This window comes from Triticum aestivum, chromosome 4A (assembly GCF_018294505.1).
Source record: "Triticum aestivum cultivar Chinese Spring chromosome 4A, IWGSC CS RefSeq v2.1, whole genome shotgun sequence".
NCBI classification, from domain to species: Eukaryota; Viridiplantae; Streptophyta; class Magnoliopsida; order Poales; family Poaceae; genus Triticum; species Triticum aestivum.
In genome coordinates, this window is record NC_057803.1 from 281,517,577 (window position 1) to 281,522,349 (window position 4,773).

Genomic DNA, 4,773 nt, shown 5'->3' on the forward strand with positions numbered 1-4,773 from the left:
TACTATGCAGCGGAAGTTAGATTACACTAGGCAAACCATGGTCAAGTATTCAATAGAGTGAAAGCACAAAGACAAACAGCTGCAGTGTAATAAGGATCAGGTAGGAAGAAGTTATGAAGCCAAACAGATCATACATTCACGTTGTGAAGACAGAAGATAGAGCAAGCATGCAATGGCTTCACAATGAGTAACAGTAAGAAAAAGGAAGTGAAGATGAACCCGGTGACTCGTTGAAGACAATGATGTGTTGGACCAGTTCCAGTTGCTGTGACAACTGTACGTCTAGTTGGAGCGGCTAGGTATTTAAACCTTAGGACACACAGTCCCGGACACCCAGTCCTTAACACGTAGCTCAGGACACCAAGTCCTCACCGTATTCTCCTTGAGCTAAGGTCACATAGTCCTCGCCCAATCACTTTGGTAGGTCTTCAAGGTAGACTCCCAAACCTTCACAGACTTTGTTCACTGGCAATCCACAATGTCTCTTGGTTGCTCTAAACGCGACGCCTAACCGTCTGGAGGATTCACAGTCCTCAAGTGTAATAAGTCTTCAGATCACACATACAAGAAGACTTAAGTGATGCCCAATGTTCTCTGGCTCTGGGTGGTTAGGGCTTTTCTCCTCGCTAGGAATTTTCTCTCAAAGGCTTCGAGGTGGGTTGCTCTCAAACGACAAAAGCCGTGCACTGAAATCTAAGCAGCCAACCGTTTATGGTTGTAGGGGGTGGGCTATTTATAGCCACTTGGCAACCCGACCTGATTTGTCCGAAATGACCCTGGGTCACTAAGGAACTGACACATGTCTCAATGGTCAGATTTCAAACTCTCATGGCAACTTTACTTGGGCTACAAGCAAAGCTGACTTGTCCGGCTCTGGACAAGATTCGCTCTCATTGTCTTCACTCGAAGAAATAGGTTTTTGGTTTAGGCATCACTTCAGTCATTCTGACTGGTTCTCCTAGACCCCACTTAACAGTACGGTGGTTCCTATGACTCAACACAAAAGAAAAGGAACTACGAAAGATCTAAGTCTTCGAGCTCCATAGGCTTCATAACGTGTCTTCTTTTGTCATAGTCTTCAATGTGAATATCTTCATATACCACCTTTGGCTTCAATGTCTTCATACATTTTTAGGGGTCATCTCTGGTAGTAAAACCGAATCAATGAGGGACTTCTACCTTTGTTATCCTGCAATTCGCACAAACACGGACCATCTCTATCTCCGCCAGGGCTGCGGAACGCCTGGCCTCTTGTGCCTCCATGATGCCCCTCATGAGGCGCTGGTACGTGGCAGCCGCGTTCGGCAAGCCGTAAGGCATGCGAACGTAGCTGTGGGGTGGACCTCCGCAGTGCCCCACTCGTGACGGCCAGAGGCGCTCCAGAGAGGCGACTCGATTGAGCCCTGGTATGTCAATGCAGACGCGCAACCCACCATCATCGCCTGGATGGGGAGCCACTGCTGATAGGCGGCGGCCGCCTTTCATGACTCTTGACTCCTGTAGCTCCTGAATGGCCTTGCTGACGAACTCCTGAGGGTTTGGCTCTCCTTGCCTTACTCCTTCTTGAGGGAAACGTGCTTTGAAACACGCCTCCATGTGGTGCCCAAGCGCCTCCCTCGTGACCCTAGCCAGGTCGGTGACCCTCTAGAGGAGAGCCCCCGAGCCCTGCCTGAGGAGGGCGCCGGGCATGCTTTCCTATGCGATGGAAGGAGGTTCCCCCTGGGCAGGCGCGGGCCCAGAGGGGCCTGCCTCCTGAGGGGCAGGGCCGGACGATATCTTCTTCTTTTTGGGGGCGGTCTCGGGAAGCCTCCTACTTCCGTGATCCGGGTCTTCTAGTGACGCGGCCTGAAAGGCTCGCTCCAGGGAACACACCGCGTCCTTCTCTTCACAGGGCACCGTGATGACTCTGCCACTTCCTGGCATCTTGAGGACGTTGTAGCCATGGTGAGTTACGGCCATGAACTTGGCCAGCGCTGGGTACCCAAGGATGGCGTTGTACGGCAGGCGAATGTGAGCGATGTCGAAGTCGATGAGCTCGGTGCGGTAGTTGTTGCATGCCCCGAAGGTGACAGGGAGGCGGACCTGCCCAATCGGGACCGTGGAGCTGTCGATGACTCCGGAGAAAGGCTTGGTTGGCTGAAGCTGGCTGTAGGGCACTTGGAGATTGTTGAATGTTTCCACGGACAGGACGTTGAGCCCTGCCCCGCCATCGATGAGGGTCCTGGTGACCACCACGTTGCTGATGATTGGGGAACAAAGCATCGGGAGGACTCCGGCTGTAGCCGCACACTTGAGCTGATCTGCTGAGCTGAACATGATGGCGCACGCCGACCACCTGAGAGGGCGCGTGGCTTTGAGCTTGGGGAGGACTGCATTAACTTCGCGGGCAAACTGCTTGAAGATGCATTGAGAGGCTGGGGCTTGAGCCCCGCCCAGGATGCAGGCGATCGCGCGCGGCTCCTGGAAGCCCCCAGCCCCCTCGTCCTGGTGGCAGTCCTCGTTTCTCCTTGGTTGCGGCGGCAGCGGAGGGAGGCCTGCGTTGCCTTGCGGGCGATCCGCGCGAGGCTGATCCCTCCAGTCTCCCTCGCGAGGTGGATCTTGCCAGCGATCCTCGCGAGGTTGATCGCGCCACCCTTGGCGCGGGCCACGGTCTTCCCAGCGTCCTGCGTTCCTTCCTCCTCCTCGACCATAGCCCCGGTCACCGCGGTCGAGGCGACGGCCGATCCTTAATTCTCGCACGGCTCGGAGCTCTTGACATTCGTTGGTGTTGTGGGTGTGGAGGTCGTGGTACACACAGTATCGACTGCCCTTGGAAGGTTCGGGCTGATCTCTGCCCCGATTGGTGTCTGGTTCTGCCGCGAGCACGGCAGCCCCCTTGTGCTTCACATCCTTGGCCTTGGGCTTCTTCTCTTCTGGGTCTGCGGCAGGTAGCTCGAGGAGGGAGAGACGCCCTTCCTCAGCCCTGGCGCACTTGGTTGCCAAGTTGAACAACTCCAAGGAAGTGCACAGGTCTTCATGCATCTCCAGCTCCTCCTTCATCTTGACATCGCGCACGCCGTCGGAGAAGGCTGAGGTGATGGCCTCCTCAGTCACCTTGGGAATCTTGAGGCGTGCGTTGTTGAAGCGCTGGATGTACTTCTGCAGGGTCTCCCCGAGTCGTTGCTTGATGCGGCGCATGTCACTCACGGCGGGTGGCTAGTCGCGAGTAACTTGGAAGTTGGCGATGAAGCAGGTGTGCATCTCGTCCCAGGAGGAGATCGTGCCTGGAGCCAGGTTTAGGAGCCAGGTGCGGGCCTAGTCCTTGAGCGCCATGGGAAACCAGTTCGCCATGACCTTCTCGTCTCCGTTGGCAGCTTCGATGCCCATCTCATAGAGCTGGAGGAACTCCGCAGGGTCGGCCGTGTCGTCGTAACGAGGAGGCAGGTCTGGCTTGAACTTGCTGGCCACGCGACTCTGCGTAGCTCGGTGGTGAAGGCACGGTAGCCTGCTGTGGCCACGAGAGGCCTTGGGTGACGGAGAGCTTGGTCTTGCATGTCCCCACGTGCTACAGCTGGGAGCAGCGCGGGGTCTTGGCGTGCGGCAGCAGGAGCATGGTCGCGACGTGCTGGAGCAGGGAGCGCCAGGGCAGCTTCTTGCGGGCGAGGGACTTCTTGGCAGCTCTTCTCTTGCCGCGCTGGCACCTGACGGAGCGGGTTCCGCCCAGGGGCACGTGCCTTGGAGCCATGGCGCCTTCTTGAGAAGGAGGCGGCCGGGGCACCATCAGAGCCTCGTCGCCCGCGCGGGGCGGGGTGCGGTGCAGCGGAACGGACGATGCAGGTCGAGCCATTCTTCGTAGACGTCGTCGACGGGACGGTAGCGCAGGAGCTCGTTTGCCGCCATGAACGCAGCTCGAGCCTCCATGGGTGCGCGGAGCGCGCGGGACGAAGAACCAGCTGGGGTGAGCGAGGGAGTAGCGGTGCGGCCGTCTTGCCGCACTGACGGATGCTGAGACGATGCTTGCTGCTCGTCCCCCGCCGGGCCGGTGGCGGTGTTGACGGCAGGTGATGGGGAACAGCAAGGACGCCCGCCGACAGGAGCCGTCTGGGCGACGCGGGAAGCGAGAGCGGTCCGGTGCTCGGCGCGGGCCCTACGAGCGTCAGACATGGGCGCGATGGTCGGAGGAGAACGGGGTGGTGGAAGACGAATTCCGGCGCACCCCTACCTGGCGCGCCAAATGTCGGAATTCGGGTTCCGGCAGACCCTTGAGGTTCGAACACTGGGGTGCGCGTGGAGATTTCGCCTTCTACCTACCTGCACCCCTCCACCTCGCTAAGATCTAAGCTATGGAAAGAACAACACAAGAGACACAAGGTTTATACTGGTTCGGGCCACCGTTGTGGTGTAATACCCTACTCCAGTGTGTGGTATGGTGGATTGCCTCTTGGGCTGATGATGATGAACAATACAAGGAAGAACAGCCTCGCGAGGGTCCGTTCTTTGCTGGGGAGACGAACTGCTAGGAGGAGTTCAGTCACCCCTCTCTCTCTCTCTGATTTCGATCCAATCTCTGATCCTCGATCTCGATCTCCAACCCTTGAACCTCGAACCTCCAACCTCTCTCCTCTCTGTGGGTGGCTGGTCCTATTTATAGGCAATGGCCCTGGGCCTCTTCCCAAATATTGAGCGGGAAGGGCGCCAACAATTGACCATTTTGAAGGGGAACATCTGGTACACTTATCCTGACTAAAGTTGGTCCTCGCCTGCACAAAGCTCTGGTGGTGATGCCGTCTTGGG